Source organism: Hippopotamus amphibius, chromosome 6 (assembly GCF_030028045.1).
Source record: "Hippopotamus amphibius kiboko isolate mHipAmp2 chromosome 6, mHipAmp2.hap2, whole genome shotgun sequence".
NCBI lineage: Eukaryota > Metazoa > Chordata > Mammalia > Artiodactyla > Hippopotamidae > Hippopotamus > Hippopotamus amphibius.
The window spans coordinates 153,120,707-153,147,245 of NC_080191.1; the positions used below are offsets into that span (position 1 = coordinate 153,120,707).

At 38.0% G+C, this 26,539-nt stretch overlaps 1 long non-coding RNA gene across 1 annotated transcript in view; it reads left to right on the forward strand.

The window, feature by feature from the left end:
* Nucleotides 1-26,539, forward strand: part of LOC130855131 (uncharacterized) — a 96,346-nt gene that overhangs the window by 24,437 nt on the left and 45,370 nt on the right. The window lies entirely within an intron of this gene.

The window sequence follows — 26,539 nt, forward strand, 5'->3', positions numbered from 1 at the left end:
TGGCCCCTGTACACTCATGTCTCCCGTTTTGCAGGGTCTAGAAACCTGAGGACAACGTTTCTCATATTTCATTGCCGGCAGGGTTTCAGATACCATTTGGGCTCTGCCAGTCAGATGCATGGGTGAGAAATCTGGAGGCAGAGGGGAGAAGGCAGGCATCATTGGCTTTTTCCTCTGCTGATGGTGATGAGCAGCCTCTGTCATTTCACCCCCTGGGGCCCAAGACTCTGAAGTCAGCAGAGTGCCGGCAGCCTCCAGACGCTAGGAGCCAGAAGCTTTTTGATGCTTTGTGTAAGGATATGGCAGGCACCATCCTACTCATTAAGGAAGATACAGAGGGAACAAATAATAAGTCAGAGTATAAATAGTTCTTATTAACACACTCTTAGGCCTCAACTTCCCCCTTCATTTTAACGTGAGATTGGAAAGCCACTTAGCTCAGGAACTTGGAAGATAGCAAGGTGTTTTTAAACAGTAAACAGATGTTGACTATTGGACCAGGAGAGCATTTTTTTTTTTACTGCTACCACTTTTATCTATGACCCAAGACAGTTGGCATTTCAATAATGTAATAATATATTATAATTGGGGCTTAAGAGATAATTATATTGGATAATTAAATGCTTTTAAAATCATCACAGGGTGATGTTTCTGTTCTGTTTTTCTCATTTGGTATTATATTACTACAATATTAATAGAAATTTCAAATGTGTTACTTAATACACATTGATCTGAAAGGGGGAATTAAAAAGGAACACTTTGAATTCCTTATATGAATATACTAGGAAACACTTTTTAAATGTATTGAATTTCAAGAATTATTCTACTTTGCACACTAAAGTAGAAAATAGAAGGATTTCCCCAGATAATTGGATAAAAAATACACTCACAGATATATCTAGATATTTCAATTAGATCTTTGAGAGCTTTCAAAAAATTATTCTCACACTTTGTTTTCTTTTTCTTAAAAAATTGAATTAAAAATTTTAAATTTATTAAGGGCACAAAGAATATATGAGTACATTCACACTACAAAAATTTGAAACAATACAGGCCAAGAAAACTCCCCCGACAGTGTTTTTCCCTCCTCTGAGAGATAAAGATGTTAGCACACTTAATAACCTATACGGGAAAAGAATTTGAGAAAAGAATGGAGTTATATATATAACTGATTCACTTTGCTGTACACCTGAAACGAACACAACATTGTAAATCAACTGCACTCCAATAAAAATTTTAAAAAAAGTGATGTTAGCTCACTGACCCTGGCCATCCTGCTTCCCAATCCCTTCTACCAACCATATTATGCCAGTGTTACTTTTATTGTAACATTGTTATGGTTGGTAACAATTTTTGGTAACTTTTTGAATCTTCTATAGCCTTAACTAAGTCTTTTGCTTTGCAGGCTGATTCTAAAAGATGAAAAGTAACAAACAGTAGTTACATGATCATGACTGTAAATATTGTTCACTGCAGAGATAAACAATGTGGTATATTTCCTTCTCTGTTGTTCCAATGTCACACACAATGCTGTTGATAGTCATTATTACAATGAAGGCTCCCTAGTCCAGTCTACTGATTGCTCAAAATCATGGTGTATTAAAAAATATTAACATCACACCTTTTATTATGGAGTTTTGCTTATATTTTTTCTGCTGTTTCTAATTACTTTCATCTCACTCTTTTTTACTGTTACATGAATAGTCTATGACACAGATGCACTGTAATTTAATTCATGCTCCAATATTGTTGAACATTTAAGTTTTCTTTTTCTTATTTTCCTACTATGAATAATGCTTTAACAAACGTCTTGCCCATGCATTTTTGCATACATACAAATTTCTGTAGGATAAAATTCTAGAGGTGAAATTGCCGGGTTGAACGGAATGTGTATTGTAATAGCTACTGCCAAATAGCCTTCAGAAAGATATCACCATCTACATTCCCATTAACATTATACAGAAGGAATAACTCTATCAATGTTCCTGAGACTCATTAATCACGTTGATTTTTGCCAGTCTCATGAGTTAAAAGTATCTCATTGCTGTTTTAATTTGCTTTTTCTTGATTATTGGTGAGGTAAAGCATCTTTTCAAATGATTATTGGTACCTGGTATTTGCTCTTCAATGTGTTGTTTTCTTTTTGTTTTTGTTTTTTGGTCTTTTTTATGTTTAGGATTCCTTACATATCTTTACTGTTAATTTTTTTTTTCTGTTGGACTGGTTGAAAATATATTCTCCCAGCATGTCAATTTTCTTTCAACTTTGTTTGCGTTGTCTTTTATCAAAGAGAAGTTTTAGTTTTCCTGTAGTTAAAAAAATCAGTCTTTTTCCTCAATAAGTTTTGTACTGTGCCTTGCTTAAGATAGGCTTCCCTAGCCTAAGGAAATAAAGACACTCTCCTATATGTTTGCAAATACGTTTATAGTTTTTGTTTTGTTTTGTTTTTTACATTTACCTCTTTACTCTATTGAAGATGTTTTGTTTGTATATGGTGAGATAATTTTCTTCATTCTGTATGTGCATATGACAAACTGTGTACAAGTTCTCCAAGTCCTGAACAGAAGGGAGACATGATAACATCCTTTCCCTGTGCCTTTTAAAAAAATTTATTTATTTATTTATTTATTTATTTATTTATTTATTTATAGCTGTGTTGAGTCTTCATTGCTGCATATGGGCTTTCTCTAGTTGTGGCAAGTGGGGGCTACTCTTCATGGCAGTGTGAGGGCTTCTCTTGCTGCGGAGCACGGGCTCTAGGCACATGGGGTTCAGTAGTTGCAGTGCTTGGGTTCAGTAGTTGTGGGGCATATAGCTTAGTTGCTCTGCAGCATGTGGGATCTTCCTGGACCAGCGATTGAACCCATGTCCCCTGCATTGGTAGGCGGATTCTTAACCACTGCATCACCAGGGAAGTCCCTCCCTGTGTCATTTTAATTCTGCCATCACACTTCTTATTTCTCTCCTACCCCTAAGGCAAAACTGGTCAGTATGGCACATTTCAACAGAACTTTCTAATGTTATGAGAAATCCCAGCACCTACTAAATGCCCACTCCTTTCTCTCTATGGAAGATATCGCTAGGGCTTACCTATATCCAATTCTCTGCTTGGAACATAGAAGACACAGTGAGCAAATCCCATGTGATTAGTTGGGGCTGTGTAACTAGTTTTGGCCAATAACTTCTGGGTGGAAGTGACATGTCATTTACATGTCACTTCAAGCTGAGGTGTAAACTGCTTTGACCTTGCACTTCCTTTTCTGAGCCCTACATTGGGATGGTGGAGCACAGGGAAGCAACCTGTGTACTGAGGCAATGAATGGAGAACAGCTGCCCTGCCAACTTGCTCAGCCTACAGTGGACATGTCATAATGTGTTAAGTCACAGAGATATTTGGGCTTGTTTATTATAATATCAAAAGGCAGATCAGTAAAGAATGATACCATTTCCCAGTCAACATTGATTCTGCTCTATTTTATTTTTTTAAAGTTGACACTTTGAAGTTTTGGTATTTTATCATTCAAAACAAATCATTTGCAAAATACCTTGCAACTGATTTGAAGAACACTGATATCATTTATTCATTATCTGGGTGTACTGATTGAACACATACCCGTACCTACCCAGAACCAGACTCTGTGAATAAAATGAAAATACAAGAGTCCCAGACTCTCTCTCCCCATGGAACGTGGCAGGCATCCCATCGAGGAGGCTATGCAGAGAATTGTTAAGGGTATAGTTCTAGAATCAATGCTTTAAGTCTGAGTCCTGGCATTGCCTCTCACTAGCTGAGTAACGTTAGGCAAGTTAATCAACCTTTCAGTGCCTCATTTCCTCATCAATAAAATGAAGAATAAAGGAGTAAATGCATGTAAAATATTTTTTTTTTTTTTACCAACAATAGCACTCACCAAATAATAGTTACCACTCTTGGGACCAGGAGCCTGGAATAGACTAGGTACCTTAAGGGTATATAGAGCTATACTCTCAAAACACGGACCCAGCATAACCAAATCACTTGCCCAGCCTAGCAATGTGCCTTGTTGCCTCCGCATGGTGTACTCACCAGTAGAAAACTGGCAGAAAAGTCCTAAGGCAGTAAGAAGCAGGGATTATGAAAAGTACCTTGTGCTGTCATCCCTCTATTTTTAATGTTTAATTTTTAATGTTCCAGGGCATCTGACTTAACAAAAGATATAATCTATTTTTAGACAGCCTGTAAAAGAGTGGTAAGCCTAGTTTACGGACTCTGAAATTCTCAGCTTTGAGACCGTAAGAACTTTGTATATTTAGCATATGGATACATATCACCTACGTAAACGTATACTTACAATTGTGTAGACAGACACACATTTCAATGGGCACTTTCTATAGTGGGTGTCAGATTTGTTTTGAACCCTGAACTGAACATTTATCTCTTACCCAAGATCACACTAGTCAGTAGCAGAGACAAGATTAGAATCATGAAATCAGCAAATGTTCTTTCCATAACAACCCTGTCTTGTAGAGGAAATAACCACCTTTGACTCACTAGAGCTGCAGTCAACACGGAAAAGATAGTAATATATTACGCATGCACACGTTTTTATTGCCAGACCGTATAACCTTATCTTCAACTGAGGTTTCAATATTTTCTCTGTAAATACACACCACTTCCTTTGTACACCACTATAGCTAAATTATTAATAAACACAGTAGAAGGCAAGGTCTTTGGTGTAACTGTAGATCTAATATTAGGTCAATTACAGAATCTAACTCTTTTCCTGCTATAAAAAAACTGCTATACATTTGTATTATTATAGCCCCTTCTAAACCACCAATCAAATCCCTAAGGGAAAGGGAAACTAACATTTATTGTGATGCTAACATTTATATGCTAGGAACTATGGAAGAATCTTAACACAAACACAAACACAGACCTTCAACAAATACACAGTTAATTGAAATATACACAGTATGCATAATTTTATTTCAGTTTTGCAGGACACACACACACAAAAGAGCCCAGAGAAAAGTGTCTCAAGGAAAAAACCTGCAACCCTCTCATTTTTTACTCTTGCTGGTCTGATCTTTGGTTCAACAGAATCACTGAACTATATAACATGTTGCCTCCAAAGCCATAAAACCTCTGGATTTATATGTGAGTGTTTTGTGTATACATGTTGATTACAATCAATATAGGATTGTTGTCAAAATATGTGACATGTGATTAGCAAACTTTTGAAAAAATTTCTATAATCTCACCACTACCGAGTGAGAAAACCACTCACTGAGAAAACCACTCTCAATACTTTGATGTATATCCTTCAGAATTTTTTTCTGTGTATGTATATATATTGTGATTATATTTCCACGTCCAAAATGTACGTCTACACCGTCTTTGTTAAAGGTCACATATTTTCCCTTGTACCATAACTATCTACTATAATTTATGTTTCAAATATCCTACGGTTGGTCAGTTAAGTTGTTTCTAACTTTCCACTATCGTAATTCATCCTAGTGGAACTGCTGAATCAAATTCATCTGAACAGATACCAGGACTATCTAAGGTAAAAAGCATGTAGCCAGGCCTTTGGTTCTCAGTGTTCAGCCCATGGTCCCTTCATTCTTCTCTTCCTCAAGCACAGTAATATCAAAGGAACAACATGGATACGGGAATGTACAGGATGTGAATTCCAATCTCAATTCTGGTTACTGGTTAGAATAATTACTTATTACCCATGGGATATGGATAGTTGGATTTAAGTCTCAATTCTGGTTAGTAGTTAATTTTGTGAAAGCCCATGTTCAGATACTCGAAAGCGGGCAACTGGACTAACATGAGGTGCAGCAGGTCGACGGATCACCTGAATTACCTGAGAAATTTAATATATATTTCTGGGTCTTGACTTAAAACTACTGAATCTAGAGCTCTAGGGCAATACTTGGGAAGCTGCATTTTCAAAAACTCCCTAAGAGCTCCCGATGCTTTGCAGGCTGGGACCCACGAGGCCAGGTTATCGCTCATGGCCTCTCTCTTTCGTCCTTTTCACCCCCCTCCTCATCACCATGGGGCCTCATGCAGTTTTCCCTGCAGCCCAAGAAGTCTGTGTGTAAAGCACAAGGTTAAGCTTCAGTCAGTTAAAAAACCAAAGCTCTTCAGTCATTTTTTAAAAGCAAATTAAAACCAAGCTAGTAATCTCACTTCTGTTACTTCTTATTAGCTCACCTCGTGTTCAGTGTGTTTAAATGTTGGTTCTGAAAAATAAGATTTTATTCTTTTTTCCAAGCCTGATTAAGATGGCAAATAGCAAGTGGGCTGTTTAGATTCCAACTGAAGAGTCCGAAGTCACTCGAGGTTCTGAAAAGTCTATGACTTTATTTCAGATAGTCTTATAGATGCTAGAAAAATATACACGCAGTTAGTTGGCAGGTCCAGCTCTCTATCTCTGTGGGGAACGTGCTAACATAAAAGTGTCACTGAGATTCAGCTGTTTCTGGGAGAGTAAAACATACTGTTTCAAAGGTATAGTCAGTCAACCAATAATAATTTAGAACACAGGGTTCATCTAAGATCTGTTTTCAGCTGTTTTTGAATATCAATTCCATGGAGCTAATATGGAAGGCTTAGAAATCCTATGCGGTATTTTCATTTTTCACTCTTGAATAAATGTAGATAAAATATTTCTAACTCACCTCAGTTTCTCATTAATCTTTACATCTCCTATGTAAAAGGAATAAAGCCAGTGATCCAGAGAAGAAACTTAGAGTCTATGTTATATTTTAAAAGTAAATAGTTATGGAATGTAACTTTATGACTATAGTACAATGAAAATTATATCTATTAATGTTTAAAGAACAAAAGAGAAAACAAGTGTTTTAAGACGTAAAAATATATTATCTTAAGTGAAGAAAGCTTTATTATTTCAATTTATCAACTGAGGCACGTTTAGCCATGAGATTCTAATAATAACATGAGCCTTTTATTCAGGGATCATACTACTATAATAGTATCTATATCATACTGCTATGATATGATAGCATTTTCAGTGGACACTTAACAATGAAAATGAATTAATGCTTTCTATCAAACACCAGCCCCGTAATGAATGATTATAATCGCTCCGTATTCCCTTCTGCACTCTAACTTATATCATCTGATGCAATAAACCATTGAAGAATCAGTAACATGATGAAAAACTATTCCAGAAGACTTTGAAGGTGCTGAGCTGTTTTCTGCCTTGTACTTTACTTAAAATGTAATATTCCAGAACTGAAACACCAAGCTTACTATTACCGAGAGTCCTTTATCTATAGCTTCAATAATAAGGCTAGTATCAAATATAAAGCCATTCATAATACTCTTCGGCAAGAACGTATCATTAAAACAACCCTAGGGCTCCAGTTTAAGCTCACACAACAAAAATAAACTTCGACTTGGAATTGTCTTTGTAGCCTCCGTTTACTGTTTGAGGGGTTAGCATGGAGAGTTAGGATTTAATTCTGTCTCCATGGGGAGAGAGAAGACTGTCATGAAGCTGAAAAGCTATAGACCAAAGGTCTTTCCCCTTTGGGAGGGGAAACAATTTTTAATTCCTCCAAGACTGAGAGATGTTTGTTTGTGATAGGGTGGAGAGGACCCAGGCTAGATTTACTCTGTTCCCCCAGCATTGTGTGAGGTGGGAATAAAGCAGCCCGGTTGATGAGGTGTAATGTTATACTCTGATTTATACTTATTTGTGTATTTGTCTTATCTCTTCCACGAGACTATAAATCTCTTGTGGGAGCAATTGTGTATTCTTTGTGTCTTTGTGAAAGGGTCCTGAAACACGGAGCGCCCTTTTGCCCTGAAGATGACCTTAACGGGTTTGGCATCACAAAGATGGGCCTAGAATAAGTTAGCGTTTAGAAGTTAATTTCATTAAATCTGCTGAAGGGGAGAAAAAGGTGATGTCAAATTAGAGGCAGGCTAAGGCAGAGGGTTGAGAAGAAAAAAGGACTGCAGTGCGGTGCAGGATTATCTCTTGTAGTTTTATGGGGTGGAGTAAAGTTAAAAGACTGAGGAAAAAAAGGCCTGCTGTTCTCTGTGAGGTTCTGTGGAAGGTACAAGGTGAATGCCTGCCCTGTCTCACTGCACTCCCACCTTCAGTAAAGTCAAGCGAATGACAAAAAGTACTGTGAGAGTGGAATCTGCAGGGGGAGGGCGGTGGAAATTGAGCAGAGGTTGCATTTCACATTTAGTTGATGCTGTGGGGATAAAGGAAGCGCTTGAGAAATGGTATGAGTAAGTTCTTCTAATTCTGCAGAACCAAGAGATCAGTGCCAGAGGTGAGCAGAATAACACAGCTTCACAGACATCACAGTAATCTTAGGGGGGGCCGTGACACTTGAATAGCGCATCTGGATGACAACGGACATGGAAACCTTGATTGAAACTGAGTTATGTGAATTGACCAGGGTGCCCGGGCCCAGTCCTTGGTCAGAGTAGGCTAACTGCTATAACAAAAGGCCCCCAAGTTTATTTACTGTTTAAATAAAATAAACAATAAAAGTTTATTTTTTGCTCACATAACAGTCTAATGGGAATCTATAGCTTCAGTAGCAAGGCTAGTTTTAAATATAAAGCCATTCATCAAGCTTCTCAGTAATGAAGTTCCATTGACACAGCTTAGGCTCCAATTTAAACTCCCATCACAAAGAGAAACCTTGGGTTGGAATTAGAGGAGGTGCTCTGCCCCACACAGGAAGTCTGAGTCCTCCAGCAGATTCTCAGAGAGTGGGTAAAGGAGAATGGGGCACCTGCTTTTACTCCCAAGGCCCGAAAGTGCCACCCCTCACGCGGCTCACAATCCTGAGGAGATCTCTTCACGGTTGCTTTTTAGGTGCAACGGGCCTAGGCCACGCAGCCCAGCCGTGCACCAAGGAGGCTGAGAGCATGGCTAACGGGCAACAGCTAGCCAGTCTCCACCATTCTCAGTAAATATGCACCAGTTTAAATGAACGACTTTTCTCCCACCCCTGTTTATTAAAATGAATCATCTCAGGCCTTGCACTTGGACCTTGCTAAGATTGGCTGTGGTGAAATAGCTCCCTGTTTATGGATGACAACTGTATATAGCAAGAGACACCTGAGGAGCACAATTCCTCAACACAAAGCAGTGTGTTGAGGATGGTGAGAAGGGGTAGACCTGACCTCTATCCTCTGAAGTTGCATTTATATATACTTGACTATTGTGACTAGTGAAGTGTTTTTACCTCTCTGGGAGCAGCGTCTCCCATGTAACATGTTTTACCTACAAACACATATACAAACACTTGTCCTCTGTCAGGCTTCTTCTAAGTGCTTTACTAATATTAACTCATTGAATCCTTTTAATCCTATGAGGCACACAATATTTAGCTCCACTTTACAGCTGAGAAAACTGAGGCACAGAGAGGACAGAAAACTGCCTGGGATAGAAAACTGCTTATCATAAGGATGGGACAGAGATTCAAAACCAGAGAGTCAGGCTGGAAAGCCTGAGCTCCTCAGCACCACACCGTGCTAACCTCTCCTCCAGCAAGCCTCTCCCTCCCCTTTCCACGTTTGAATTTGCAACCACAGAGCATTATGCACACAGTAGGGGTTTCCACAGGGTCACTGTTCTTTCACGTTGCTTCTGGTTGGTAGTTAACAGATGGAAACAGAGCCTGATAAGCATATATTTCAGGCTCGACAATCACATTCCAGAAACCCTTAATCCATGTTAGATTAGATTAAAGCAATAAAGAGAATTCCAGCCTCTAACAGCAAGCTGTTAGAAAAGATAGACAGGAGTGCATTTTACCCTTACTTGCAAATCATAGCCTATTCATTCATTCATTCATTCATTTTATTCAACCAATATTTATTAAAGCCCCTCAAAAGTTATGAGATATAATGGTGTGCAAAATAGACATGGTACTTTCTCCTGTGAGCCTTGTAGAAAATAAAGGAGAGATACTTGAATCAAACATGCTTATTTGCACACCTGAAACTAACACAACATTGTAAATTGATTATATTTTAATAAAAATTAAACATAAAAATTAAGGGAATTCCCTGGCAGTCCAGTGGTTAGGACTCTGTGCTTCCACTGCAAGGGGCACAGGTTCCATCCTTGGTCGAGGAGCTAAGATCCTGCAAGCCACGTGGCGTGCCAAACAAACAAACAAACAAATATGCTTACAAATAGATAAATTAATTACAACTGTATAAGTTCTATGAAAAAGTATAATAGTATACATGTACAGAGTGGGGAATGTAAGTCTGAAGATTCAGGCAAGGCTTGCTTCCCCCCAAATGTGACATTTGAGTAGTAGTTACATAAGTCGAGGGAGGCATGGTGGAGGAAAGAATATTTCAAGCAAAAGGAACATCCCGAATAGAGGTTCTTTAGGGGGAAGGAGATAGGGCTTTGGAGGGAACTGAAGAAAGGCAAATGTGGCTGTCACTCAGAGAGCAAGGGAGAGGGAGGCATGACTACAACAGAAGATCCTGAAGAAGCTCACAAGCCACAGTGAGGATTTTGGTGTTTATCCCAAGAGCAATGGAAACCTAATGAAGGATTTTGAGCAGGGAAAGTGACATGATCAGATTTCCATTTTAGACAGATTGTTTTGGCAGACAGGTTTGAAGGGTTCATAGTGGAAGTAGGTAGATCAATTAAGAGGCTGCTGCAATTCCACAGATATTTACACCTGTACAACTGACTGCCGCATCTGTGTGTGTGAGCTGTCCTTGCCAACGGCCCTTGAAACTCAAGATGCAATAAGACCTTTCCATACTGACTTGAATTTTGCTTATTTCGGCACGGATAGCCTATCTCTCCTTGAGGTGAGGACACATTTAGGACTCCAAATATAACTCGTAAGACGGTATTTTGCAGTTACATCTTCTTTCCCCATTATAATTTAAGATGGATAACGTGGAAGCAGTGGGTCTTATAGAGGGCATCTAGATAACTGGATAATAAAAAATTGAAAGATTATATAAATAGATCATTGAATATAATAAATATTTATGGTACCTGTGAATGAAAGGAAAAAGCACATAGGAAATCATAAGCGAAATGAGAGGCGATTTTAGAGGTGTTTCTTTGGGGGAAGGAGCAATATCTCTCAGGAAGCAGACTGGGGTCTGACAACTGAATCTGGAGTATTTTTCTTTTTTCATTCATGTGACTGTTTAAGAACATTATTCCAGGACTGGTATGAGGTGGCTCCCTTGGAGTCGGGATACTTGTTTAGGCCTTACTGATCCTCTGTCCCTAACATTTTGACCGTAGCAAGGTTTATGATGGCTTACGAGCAAGCAGAAAGGTGAAATGAGGATGTGAAGATCAAACCTGTTTCCTTTCAGAGCACGCCCCAGTAGCGAGCACTCAGCCACACAGCCGGGGAGACTGGAAAATCTAGTCTGTTACTAGATAAGTGACGAACAATGACTGGGGACAGACAGCATTCTCACCCACAGAGCTGTGGGTGGAATGAGACTTACTGTCAATTGGGGAAAAAAAAGACATTACATAATGATACAAATTATACAAAATAATTATACAAATAATTGTACAAAGTTATGGCTGTATAATACAATTACTATAATTATAAGTAAAAATACAGGTAACGTTAGGGTCAATACCAAAGGAGTCAAACCTAATCTGATGGGAGAACGGGGTGGGAGAGGGAGCCCATGGAACACTTTTCTATGTAAATAATATCAAGACTGGGAAAGAGCTGAAGGAAGATGAGGAATGAGGCAGGGGAAGAGCGATCTCAATAGAGACAACTAGAAGGAACGTGGTACGTTCCAGACATCCGAGACTACAGCCCAGAGAGAAATGGGACGGAAGGAAGGACTCTCAGGAGACCTGGAGTAGCTGGAAGGAAAGGAAAGCGGCTGGAGATGTGTGTGGAGAAATTCAGTGAAGGGTTTTACTGGAGGAGTAAACGATTAGATTTGCCTTTTAAACATCACCCCAGCTGCAGAGAAAAAGGTATGGCATGGAGCAAGACCAAAGGCAGAGAGACGAGGCAGCCTTAAGCCAAGTGGAGATGGAAAGAAGTAAAAAGATCCAAAGTATTTCAGGAAAAGTCTCAGGAGGGTGAATTTTCTGAGTTCTTGTATGCCTGAAAATATCTTTGTCCTACGCTCAGAGGTAAATGCTAGTTTGACTTGGTTCAAAATTTTAGACTATAAATCTTTTTTTTCTCGGAATATTAAAGCCAGTGCTTTATTATCTTCTAACAATCAGTGTTGCCACTGTACAAATCTGATTCCAATCAATCCTTGTTCCTGTGTAGATTGTTCTTTATCTAAAAGCTTTTAGAACTTTCTTGTTTTCCTGAGAAGCCTGAAATTTAACCAGTATTTGTGTTGGTATTAAAACAATTTTTTTTCATTTGTCCTGATTTTTCTGCAGCCAGTGGTACTGATAGTGTGAAGCCCTTTGACTTTCTTCAGCTCTGGGAAATTGTATTTTTCTTCTAGAAAATTCTCCATTCTTCATCTCTATTTCCTCTTTATGTAATTCCTGTTAATAACTGCTGAAACTTTTTAATTATCTGAAATATTCAATTATTCTAAAATTCGTGATACTGCCATATCCTTTTGGGTTAAGAAACATGGCTTTTGATCCTTCAGCTCACTGATTTGATCTTCAACTCAATCTATTCCATATCTATCCCACTTTTTGAACTTAATTTCAGAGACACTTTTCTTCTTTTATAAGATACAGATTTTATTTTTAAAAAATGAACTTTATTTACAGGTATAATGTACATAAAACAGTCATATTTGGGGTAGTTAGATGGATTTTGACAAATGCATACACTCATGTGTATGCAATATATACTATTCCAATCAAGGTACCAAACATTTGCATCACCTCCAAATTTCCTTGTGCTTTGATGCTGTCAATACTCCGCCATTTTCCTCACACCAGGCAACCACTCATCTGAAATTTATCACCATAGGTTTGTTTTGCATGTTCTATAACGTGACATAAATAGAATCATATAATACGTGGTCTTTGATATGTAGTTTTTCTGGTAACTATAATGTCTGTGTGATTCATCCGTGTTGTTACATATGGCAGTAGTTTTTCTTTTTCTTTTTAAGTAATATTCCATTATTTGGGTGTGTTACAATTTGTTTATTGCCTTACCAGTTGATCGGCATTTGGATTTATAGCCTGTTTGAGGCTATAAAGCTCACTTGCAAGTCTTTGTGTGGACATATGCTTTTATGTAAATACCAAGGAGTGGAATTGCTAGGTTGTATGATAAATATGTTTAACTTCATCAGAATCTGCCAAATTGTACTCTGAAGTAGCTGTACTATTTTGTATTCTTACCAGCAATGTACAAGTGTTCCATTTGCTCTACATCGTCATCAACATTTGTTACTGTCAGGCTTACATTTTAGCCATTCTAATGGGCATATAGTAGTATTTAATTATGGATTTAATATGCATTTCCCTAATGTGTAATGTTGATGTGCATCTTTCCATGTACTTCGGGGCCATTCACATATCTTTCTTGGGATACCTGTTCACTCCTTTTGCCCATTTTTATTTTTTTTAATTTATTTTTGTTTTTTTAATTTTTATTTTTTAAAAGTATTCACAACATTTATTTGACCAAGTATGTTATCCAGAATACATAAAAAGCTCTAAAAGCTCAATTGTAAGAAAATAAATAACAGAGTTGAATGTAACTTTCAAAAATAAAGATATACAAATTGCCAGTAAGCATAGAAAAACAAATTAGTCATTAGGCAAATGCAAATTAAAGCCATGAACTATGTAATGTATTAGAGTAGATATAGACTTAACTATTTAATATATTAGGTTAAGGTATAGATTTAGAAGTCAGTGATAACTTATTTGCCCATTTTTAAATTGAATCATTTGTCTTATTGATTTGTAGACATTCTAGTTACATGTCCTTTATATGTGTTGCAGATAGTTTTTTCTTGTCTGTGGCTTAACTTTTTATTCTCTTAACAGTGTTTTTTGAAAAGCAGTGCTTTTTGAAGAATAGAAAATTTTAATTTTGTTGAAGTATAATTTACAATTTTTCTTCCATAGTTAGTGCTTTTTGTATATGATGCAAGGAGTTATTCAAGGTTCTTTCATTTTCCCACAATTGGAAACCTATCCAGTTGTTTCAGCAAATTTTTTGAAAAGGCTACCCTTTCTCTATTGAATTTTTTTTGGGACCTTTGTAAAAAATGAACTGACCACATATATTTAGGTCTATTTCTGGACTTTTGATTATTTCATTAACCCATATGTCTATCTTTATACCAACTTCATACTTTTGCTTTACAGCGTCTTAAAATCAGGTAGTGTTATGTCCTCCAATTTTAGTTTTCAAAATTGCTTCGGTTATTCTTGGTCTTTTGCATTTCCATATAAGTTTAGAATTGGTATGTCAATTTACGCAGAAAAAGCTGCTGAATTTTTTATTGAGATTGCATTAAATCTGTAAATAACTTTGGGGAGAATTTACATTATAACAATATTTCGTTTCATAAGCATGAACATGCTATATCTCTCCATTTATTTAGGACTTCTCTAATCACTCTTAGCAGTGTTTTCTAGTTTTCATGATGTAGATCTTGCATATTATACTCTGTTAAGTATTTTATGTGCTTTGACTACCTTAAATGATTTTACATTTTATTTTCCAATTACTTGTTGCTAATAAGTATGAATATAAGTGAAGTTTGTAAATTGATTTGCATTTTGTAACTATGCTAAATTAACTCTCTCCTTTTTATTTTTCGAAATTCCTTCCTTCAGATTTTTTATATGCCTGATTGTCTTCTGCACAGAGGAAATTTTACTTATTCATCTCTAATCTATATGCTTTTTATTCTCTAGCCTTACTGTACCAAGCTAGAACCTCATGGTACACTGTTAAAGTTATAAGAGCAGTCGTCTTAGCTTTTTTTTTTTCTTTTTAAGGTTTATTTTATTATTTATTTATTTAATTTAATTTTTGGCTGCATTGGGTCTTTGTTGCTGCACGTGGGCTTTCTCTAGTTGTGGCGAGCGGGGGCAACTCTTCATTGTGGTGTGCTGGTTTCTCATTGCGGTGGCTTCTCTTGTTGTGGAGCATGGACTCTAGGCAGGTGCAGCTTCAATAGCTGTGATTCGGGGGCTCAGTAGTTTTGGCACGCAGGCTCTAGAGCGCAGGCTCAGTAGTTGTGGCGCATGGCTTAGTTGCTCCACAGCACGTGGAATCTTCCTGGCCCACGGATCGAACCCGTGTCCCCTGCATTGGCAGGCGGATTCTTAACCACTGCACCACCAGGGAAGCCCCCCTCCTTTATTTTTAACAAACTTGGAGAAAACATTAAATCTTTTATCACTAAGTATAATGCTGCCTGCAGCTTTTTATAAATATCCTTAGCAAATTGAAGTTTCCTTCTCTCTAAATTTCTAAATTCTAGTTTATTGAGTTATTTTTAAATCATGAATAGGTGTTAGATTTTGTCAAATTATTTTTTTTGCATATATTGGTATGATAATACCGCTTTTCTCTGATTTTTTTTATCATATTTTCAATTATTAAATGTATTCATGGTATAAGCCCCACTTGTATTTCTTTGCAATTATGAAATGTACTTCTTTATGAGTTTTGTATCTATGTTCATGAGGGATCTTGGTCTCCTGTTTTCTTTTTGAGTGATATTCTTGTCTGGTTTTGATATCAGCATAATACTTATAAAATGAGTGGGAATTTTTTTTTGTGGCTTAAAAACAACACTAGACGTTAAAAAAATTCTCTCACAGTTTCTGTGGGTCAGGAAATTGCAGGTGACTTAACTGAGCATTTCTGCCTTGGGGCCTCTCCTGAGGCTGCAGTCAAAATACCACCTGGGGCCTCCGTCATCTGAAGGCTGTACTGGGGCTGGAGAGTTTCCACGGTGGCTCACTCGCAGGGCTGGCAAGATGATGCCGATTGTCATGGGTAGACTTAGTTCTTTTCCAGAGGGGCTGCTCTACCGGGCTGACTGAATGTCCCATGACAGGGGAGGACTTCCCCCGGAACAAGTATAACAAGCTGCAAACCACAATGCCTCCCATCATTTAACTTCAAAAGGGACACGAAATTATTGGTCACCGAGGTCATTTGGTGCAGAGTGGGAGGTGGCCACATAATCACATGACTATCAGACAGTGAAGATGACTGAGAGGCATCTTGGAAGCTGCCTACCACAGAGTACGCAACTCTTATAACCACTCACTTCTATTGCTTCTCTTCTGTCCTTTGTGTTATTGTTGTCGTACATTTTACATGTTTTAAACCCGAGTACGATGTTATTATTTTTCCTTTAAATAATCGGTTATCACTGAAAGAAATTAAAAACAAGAAGAAAATAAGAGTTTTACATAATATCTATCCTTATATTTATAATTTTTCCCACTCTTCAAGCCTTTTTATCTGGTATTATCTTGTTTCCATTTAAAGAACTTCCTTTAACCATTTTTTTGCAGTGTAGGTCTGCTGGTGTACCTCATCTTCTGTTTTTCTGAATAAGTCTTTACTTTGCCTTAATTTTGGAACGATATAATATTTTAGTTTGACCATTTTTTTTTCTTTAAATACTTTAAGGGTGTTGCTCCTTGTCTTCTGGATGGCATTTTAAAAAATACATATAATTGACATACTAGTTTCAGGTATACAGTATAATAATTTGATAGTTGTATAGCTTGCATTTTTTTTACTAAGAAGTCAGTAGACTTTTAAAAATTATGTATGTAATGAGTCTTTTACCTGTTTGCTTTCATGAATTTTTCTTTATCTTTGGATTACAGCCATTTGATTATGACTTGCCTTGACATTTCAGGCTGGATTCTCTGGGAAACACGTTCTGAAGTAAACTTTACGGTTCAGACTGCTTATGAGGGAGTGCCCATGGGCTCCACAACCGTGGAAGGGTGGCAGGTTAAGTAGGAATTGGGCAGAGAGGGACATCAGGCTGTGATGAATGCCTAGCTTACCTCACCAGGAGCTCTGGACACCTCCACCTAGATAAACCATCAAGTATGGGTGTAACCTGGGGTGAGGCAGCTCTCTGCAGCTGAAGCAATTCCTAGGGGGGCTGAGAGCTAAAGGCTGTTTGACGATAGCACTCCCACAGTTGGGACAACAAATCTTTCCTTGAAGGCAGATCTGAGTGGTGTATTTCCATGTGTAAAACACTTGATGCGATTTTCTGTATGTCCTTCTGTTTGGTGTTTACTGAGCTTTCTTGGATATATAACGGTTTATAGTTTTCACCAAATGTTGAAAAAAAGTTTGGCCAATATTTTTTAAAACTTATTTTTAATAGTTTTAATTGGGGTATAATTAACATTCAATAATCTGCATATATTTATGAGTACAGTTTGTTTTGCAACATGTATACAGTCATGAAACTATTACCACGATCAAGAAAGTCCACATATCCATCATTCACAAAAGATTCCTTGTGCACCTGTGAAATCCCTTCTCCTCACTACCTTCAGTTCACATGCAAACACTGGTTTGCTTCCTCCAACTATAAATACCTTTAGATTGTATCACTCCATGAACACGTTATATCTCTGCATTTACTTAAGTCTTCTTTGATTTGTCTCAAGAGTGTTTTGTAGTTTTTAGATATAATTACTTCTGCAGCTTCTAATCTTAAAATCTCATCCAGTGGCAATTTCGCTTTAGAGAGTGTATATTTTTGCTCTAAAAGTTCAATTTTGTTCTCTTTCACAGTTTCCATTTCTCTCTTCATTATGTTAATATTTTCCTTAGAGTACTTGAAAATATTTATGATATTTTAATAGCTGCCTTAAATTCTCTGTCCATCATCTCTGTAATTTCTGGGTCTGTCATTTCTAGTGACTGTATTCCCCTCCTATTTTTATGGATTACATTTTCTTGCTTCTTGCATGTTTAGAAAATTTTTAGTGTAATTTGGACATTTATATTTAAATACAGTCTGAATTTTCTTGTTTTTCTTTAATTCCGTTGTTTCATTTAAAGACTGTTGAGATCTTTCTGATTGGTAGAATTGATATTGCAATTGGTATTTAATGGCATATCAACTTCAACAATTTGAAGCTTGTTTTAAAACTTTGTTAGTTCAGGTCTAAAGTAGTCTTACTCTAATCAGGTTTCTCAATCTCTCTAATCAGGGTTTCTCAATCTCAAGATTACTGGCATTTGGAAACAGATAATTTTTTTTTTCTTTTTTAATAGGATGGTCCTATGCATTGTAGCATTTTTAGTAGCATCCTTTGCCCCTACCCACTGGATGCAAATGCCCCCAATGGCTGTGACAATAAAACTATCTCTATATTACTAAATGTGCCCTGGCAGGCAAAATCACCCCCCGTTGAGAACCAATGGTCTAAGGCTAATCTAACCCTGCTCATAAGGCATGGCCTTCCAGGGACCTCTACCAAATGCTTTGGGTACCCAAGAAAATGTTTCTTTTGCAACTGGTCAAAGACCTTTCTGCTTTGTACTTGCTCAGCAGTGTATGCTGTGGCTGTTGTACTTCTCTCATCGTCACTTGTCTAACATGGTGGATTCCCATCCTCTGAAGTTAGGATTCAGCCAATGTTTCAATGGGCCCTTATGCATATTTCTGGGACTATTTCTCCGCGTTATTTCCTCCTTTCTTTTGTACTCTGCTCTGCAATTTTCAGTGACCCTGGCCTTCCCCCAATTCAATCTCTGTCTGCTCAGCTCACCAACATCACCGTGCTCTGCTTAGGTTTTCTCTCCCCAAACTGATTTCTGGGAAGGGCCTCTAGGCGGCAAGCCAGGTGACTGTTGAGCTCACTTCATTTATTTCTCTTTTCTCAGAGATCATACTCTTTCATCCTTTTTGTCCAGTATCTGAAAATAGCTATTTCATACATTTTCCCAGTTTTCTAGTTGTTTATTGCGGGAGGGTTTTTCCCGTACTAGTTATTCCTCCATAGTCATAGGTGAAAACTGTCCGTCTGTGGCAGATTCAATTGTGAAACAACTGAATGATAATTTTTTTGCTATTCCTCCCATTGGGAGATAGAATCGAATTCTCTGCCTCTGAGTCTGGCTTTGCCTTAGTTTTTCTTGATCATTAGAATGTAGGCAGAAGTGATATTCTTGAATTTCCAAGGCTAGGTCCTAAGACTCCTTGCAGCTTCCACTTGGGTTTCTTGGAATCTTTGCTCTGGGGAAGCCAGCCACCGTGTAAGAAGTTTGACTACCCTGAGACTGTCATGCTCAAAGGCAACTTATAGGTGCTCTGGTTGGCAGTTCCAACTAAGTCCATTCTTCCAGCCTTCCTCACCAAGGCAGCAAGCATGTGAATCCATGTCTTACAAACTCTAGATGAGTTTATCTGCCAGCTGTGTATAACCAAGTGACCTCAGTCAATGGCATAAGGAATAGAAAAATCACCCAACTGAGACCCATCCGATTCCCTGACCCCAAAATGGTGAAATATGGTAAAATAGTTCTGTTTAGCTTCAAGGCAGGTAGTTTGTTATGCAGCAATTGGTATCTGAAACATTGCTAGGGACATATTTTAACTTACAAGATTGCTTATTTGAATAGTAATTTTCCTTAGGTTGATTTTTTTTTTTTTTTTTGCTAATTGTTTTCACAAATGTTTAGTGATTCTTAACGCTCTTTAGGGATTGAATAGGACATGTAATTAGGTAGAGTCTGTGAACAGCTTGATTTTGGATGTGGGGGCAGTGTTCCCTATCATTCTTTTGGATCTTAAATTATCTGGCATTTCCCACTGCTTTTCTGGTCCCAATTAGATTTTCTGGTGTCAGAAAACCCACCTTAGAGAAGAATATCTTAAAAATTGCCCTGGAGACAAGTGCCTGATGTATCTCTTTTCTTTGTTCTTTTTCTTTCTCTTTTATCAATATGGAGGTTTGTAGTTTCCTCTTCGCTCTTCCTCTTTCTGCAGTTCCAGCAGGCATCACACTCATACTGCAGGCAGACTGTTTGCTTCTGGGGGAAACAGCAGTAGCTGCCCTCTACTCCTTTCAGGGGAAGAGGAAAAGCTCTGACTTATGTAGCTTATCCAAAGACCACAGTTTAACAAATTGCTCTGACAACTGTGCCAAGGTTACTCTACTTTTCATTTTTGTTGCTTCTGAACTTAGATTATTTCTGAAATGGCTATTATTGTTATTATTATTATTATTTTGGCTGCGTTGGGTCTTTGTTTTTGCGCACAGGCTTTCTCTAGTTGTGGTGAGTGGGGGCTACTCTTTGCTGCGCTGCGTGGGTTTCTCATTGCAGTGGCTTTTCTTGTTGCAGAACATGGGCTCCAGGTGCACGGGCTTCAGTAGTTGCAGCACGTGCGCTCAGTAGTTGTGGCACGCAGGCTTAGTTGCTCTGCAGCATGTGGGATCTTCCCAGACCAGGGCTCGAATCCATGTCCCCTGCATTGGCAGGCAGATTCTTAACCACTGCGCCACCAGGGAAGTCCCTGAGATGGCTCTTTTTTTTTTTTTTTTTACAGTAGAGTTATATTATATTCATACTTAATTTTCCATAATTCAATTACATTATAGGGGAAACATAAGGAAAAACAAAAATTCAAATATGACAGATAATTTTGCCTGTCATTCTATTCAGTTAGCTTTGTCCCAGAAGGAGGAAATCTCAGATGAGAGATGTAAATCTGCCGTTCTTTCCATCACATTTAGCATCCATGTGCATCTTGTAATAAAAGCATTCACCACATTTAGTACGACAATAATGATTAAGGGTATAGCATGGCTTCTAAAGGTAAGCCAAGCACTTTTTCAGCTGTTTAACCAAAGAAATATTAGTGTGTTCCAATGTTGAGGAAAATCACTTGTGCTGGATGCTTAAGAGATACTTCGATTGTCTGCAATGGGGCATTTTCTCAAGGGCTTTTCGAGGATAATTTTTATCTATTCATTTTTAAAGAAATAGGTAGTTGTACAGTTTCATAAAGATGCTTGTGTTGAAAGGAAGAGAGTAAAGTTTCAGGTATATAATACGATTTCCTTAAACGGAAATAGAAAAGATGTAGGTTGCTATATCCAGACAGCTCCGCAGGGCAGAAGGCACAATCGCATTCTCCCTGTTGGAGGGGAAACTCATCTGGCTGTCATCTCCCACAAGGGTGTCTTGCCTGGTAGCATCATCTATTGACATAGAGACGTCTTAGGGGTTTTTAAGAAGTCTTTCTTGTCATTGCTCAGAGGTTTTTACTCCCTCTTGATCACTTTTAACTGTTCTGGAGACTTTGGTTATGTTTCTAATGTTCACCAGATGCAAACTAACTCGTGACCACCCTGGCACATTCCCGAGAGCTTACTGTAAGAGTGGATGAATTGGAGAGCAATTGCCCAGGGCTGTTTTTCCAGGTGTCCTATCCCTCTAGCAGATCCTGGCCTCCCGAAACTATTCAACTAATATATGCATAATGCACCACATTATAAATATATAAAAGAGTGCAATGGAAATAAAGCCTGTTTCAATGGTAAGTTTGATTATAGGCAACTTTTGCTTATAAAATACAAATTTACTCAAGTACTTTTCTCCTGTTTGTGTTTTAGGCTAGGTGGGGTTTTGTTTATTTGTTCTTGTTTTATTGGCTCTTATTTCCCTTCAATTTCGCATCCACTTTGTTTCTTCCTCAAATTTCTGGTCAGGTGATGGTACATTTTTTTGTTTGTTTTTCAGCAGCATTATTCTTTAAAGTAAAAACTGAAAAGAAATCTTTGCACGCTATGAAATTTGAGAGAGAAAGGGTAGGAGAATGTATGTGTTCAGTCTGATGTCTTTCTTTAAATGTCCTCTTTGCCTTTGGTGTTGATGATTTGGTGTCTGGACTCCTAATTTTTGGCTTTCCCGCAAGGACTTTGGCTTCAGGTTCTACCTGCTTTTAACAGTTTCAGGTAGATTTCCTGCACTATCTTCTCCGAACCTAATTTCTGTTCTTGGTATTCTGCTGCACATTGTTACTGACCTGACCAGTTCCCCAGAGTTGGGGAGAGGACTCAGCAAGGCCTCCTCCCTGTGCACGTCTGCAGGGCCCTGGGGTGGTGGCACTCTCCTTGCTCTCAGCTCCAGCTGTACAGGTCTCCTTCCAGTGCTTTGAACTGAAATTCATGCCCAGTTTTGCTTCATAGACTTTTACATGCTTTTCTCTATGTCTAGAGCAGCCTCTTCTACACTAATTCCCACACTTAGCTATTATTTTGTCATTTTCAGGTGTCCATTCAAATACCACCCCCTCCAGCAGATCTCCCCTGACTCTCTGCGTAACTTTTGTTCCAGAACACCATATGCTTTTCCCCATAGTGCTCACTACAGTCTGTAACCATATTTTCTTCTGTATTATCGTTTGATGACTGCATTTCCTTTTCGAGACTCCTCGACTTCTGTCCCCAGGATCATGTCTTTTTTGCTTATTGCTGTATCCTCAGCTACCAGCCCAGGGCCTGTATGAATTGCTGAGTGAATCAGCAAAGTGCCAGTAACTGTTCACTTAATGATCCAGCTGTTTGAATGAAGACACTGGAATGATGAATGAGACTGATCTTTGTTTCTTCTTGGGTTTCTGGCATTACAAACGTATAGCATGGAACAATATGCAGATTGCTGTATATCTATAGCATAAAATAACAACTTACATAGAAATTACATGATGACAATTTTAACATGGACACTAACTTAAAGATTTCTTAATGTATATGTTCTGTCCTAATAATACTGCATTTAACAACCTTGATTTGCCTGTACGTTAGTGAATCACTGTTTATAATAAAAACATCATGACAAGATACAGTTGGCCCTTTGTATTTCTTTGTACCCCTGGATCTGGCATCTGGGGATTCAACCAACTGCAGATTGAAAATATTTGGAAAAAATTTCCGGAAAGTTCCAAAAAGCAAATGTTGCTTTAGCCATGTGTTGGCAACTATTTATATAGTACTTACATTGTATTAAGTATTATAGTGATCCAGGCATGATTTAAGGTGTATGGGAGGATGTTCTGTAGGTGATACGCAAACGCTACGCCATGTTATAGATGGGTCACGAGCATCTGCGGATTTGGTATCTGTGGGGTTCCTGGAATCAATCCCTTACAGTCACCAAAGGACAACCATACTTTGTTTCCATTCCCTAGGCTTCATTAACCACATATAACATCAGTGGAAGTCATGCTTCTTTAGGCAACAAGCATATGGCTACATTAAGTCAACTAATATTGATATAATAAAGTCTATGAATTTGAGTTAATCTGAATTTGCTTTATAATAGGATTGTAGAATAGGATATTCTCCCCTGTGTTACAGGCACAATATAGAACTCAGGGTCTACTTATATTGTTAACTGATTTTATAACCTAAAAATTTAATGGTATTTTGGTTAGGGTTCTTAGTGAAAAACAAGTAAGTCTATTCTAACTTAAGCAACAAAATGCATTAACTGAATCACAGTATTTGAGTTACTGTATCCCATCTGTTCAGTACAGTGCTAGTTTATCCTTGACAGTATTAATAGCATCCCCTTTTATTCCCAAATGTGTCTTAGTTCAAATGGCAAACTATATGATCCCCTATACAGGATCATTGAGAAAGTTGTAGAAACAGATAAAGTTTCAGGAACAATACCTTGAGGCACACCACAGAACTGGACTAATGAGGGAGCGGTCACTTGTCACCACTACAGACGCTAGAACTATTCCACAGATCTGCCACTGGCACTGACTCCAAAACCATGTGTCATGGGTTAAAGAGGAAGCCTCCATCACTCCCTCTACCTCTGGTGCCACTCACACCACCAAAAAAATGAGTTCCGCACGCAGACTCTCTTTTCCCACATGGCAGAAATCAGAAAACTGTTTGCATCATTTGTACCAGAGTCTGTAAGATGTAGTTTGGGGGATTTCACCTGGGGAAAACAAGATTTACAAAATAGGAAACAATTAAAAGCAAGAAGAGTATTTAAAATATTTTGAGCAGCTACAAAACACAGATATCACCCCTTATCTGCACATACATCTGTTTTCCAAACTTAAAACAACAATAGCAACAAAAACTATATTCTCACCTAATGAAGTGAGAATCTCTCATACAAATAAACCATTCTCTACCCAGATGAGGAGACTATTCAGTATAATCGTTTTTTTATTTAGTAAAATCTTTTAATGCAATCTTTTCTAGGTCCAACACATGCAGTGATGATTATGTTTCCTTAATCCTACCTCGGTATTTTCAAAATGTGGACTAAAGTATAAAGTAAGTAGTATCAAAACACACTAAATAAAGCAAAGGTAAAACAAAATCTGTTACATTTTCTGCAAATGGTCTTTAGTTGAGGTGGATATTTTTCTTCATCAACAACTAACCATTCCATATTACTTTTATCTTTAGGTCAGTAGTGACTCTGTTAACTGGATTTCTTCACCTATTGTGGACTAGCTCAGACTTCCATTGTTTGGAAGCTGAACCCCTGGTGGTTCTGACTGTATGAGGTTGCTGTGGTTTTCCATGAATATTCACTAACAGACATGGAAATACTAAGGAATACGCTATTGGAATTTTTGTGTTAAAGAAACATTCTTCTCTGTTTACACTGTATAACAGTGTTCCTTGTTAATCATGCTCAGTCCCACGGCCAACATAGTAATAATCCCCTTGTCTGCTCTGTCAAATGGTTTGTGACATTGTTGTGCTCTTGGTGGAAGTATTCCTCCTTTGAGTACCAAGATCCTTAAACCAAAGCAGTTGAAAGTGGCAAGGATGTGAAGTAAAATTTACGTGAGTGAGCCATTAAGGGAATTATGAGAAGTGCCACTCCCATTTCACTTCTTGGTTCCTACGCTTGTATGTTCTGGCCATGGCTGAAAAAACACTATGCATTGGATGCTATTTTATAGCCTAGGCTGTGTTCTACAAGATGTCATCCTAATTTTGTAAGATATCTTCCAACAGGTACCAAAACTAAATCTTCAATAAGTCATTTCACTTCTTTATAAAGCCATCAGCTTCTAGTTGGAAATCTTAATGCCTGCTAAATGCATCAATCTGATGTCCTCATTATTTTGCTGTAAAATAAGATCTCTGGTCAGAACCAATGTTATGTGAATTACAGTGACAATGAGTTAGGCATTTGGTAAGTCCACAGACAATGCTGCTGGCAGAAATTTGGTAGATGAGATAGACAAACCCATGTCTAGAACATAATTTCAGAGAGCACCGATCGCGACACTTATCATGTTGGAAGAAGCCCTATGTAATTACCCTGCCATCAGGTGGCTAGTTATTCCTTTTGGGGTACAGTACCCTATGGCAGGACTCATGTTTGTTCACTCTTGCTTTCAAAATGGGCACTCAGCAGAAGTATTATCCAGACATCTGGGGGAAATGAAGTCTAAGTTGTTAAGCCTATGCATAAACTCTGTCTGAAACCATGACAACTTCTTTTCATGAGACCATTTAATAATTACTGGGCGACTGTGGAAAGAGGTTAACAAATCTACAGGGCAGGTCACCTTGTCCAATCACCTGTTGAAAACCCTATACAGTGTCAGTCTTTTTGCGTATTCATATGGGACACAAATGTTCTCAAACTCTAGCAGAGTTTAAAAGTCTAGATTGGTATCTGCTCTAATCTTCCCTATCACCAATCTCCAATCTTATTCCTCCAAGTCCCTGACTATCCAATGAAATTATTAGCTACTGCCTATAAATTAATGTAGATCTGTAGCTTATCTCACTTTCCAGATAAATGGATCATGAGATGTCCTGTTTGAAGTTCTGCCCACTGGGAAAATTTACTTTTTTTTTTTAAATAACTTTTACTGAGATATAATTGACATACAATAAACTGCATGTATTTAAAGTGTACAATTTATATTTTTTTCTTATTAATAATGTATATATGGCAATCCCAATCTCCCAATTCATGACATCCCCCCCCCCCACACACACACCCTTTCCCCCCTTGGTGTCCAGATGTTTGTTCTCTACATCTGTGTCTCTATTTGCAAACTGGTTGATCTGTACCATTTTTCTAGAGTCTGCATATATGTGTTACTACACGATATTTGTTTTTCACTTTCTGACTTACTTCATTCTGTATGACAGTCTCTAGGTATATCCATGTCTCTACAAACGTCCCAATTTCATTCCTTTTTTATGGCTGAGTAATATTCCGCTGTATATATGTACTGCATCTTATTTATCCATTCATCTGTTGATGGACATTTAGGTTGCTTCCATGTCCTGGCTATTGTAAATAGTGCTGCGATGAACACTGGGGTGCATGTGTCTTTGTGAATTATGGTTTTCTCTGGGTATATGTCCAGGAGTGGGATTGCTGGGTCATATGGTAGTTCTATTTTTAGTTTTTCAAGGAACCTCCATACTGTTCTCCATAGTGGCTGTATCAGTTTACATTCCCACCAACAGTGCAAGAGGGTTCCCTTTTCTCCACACCCTCTCCAGCATTTATTGTTTGTAGATTTTCTGATGATGTCCATTCTAACGGG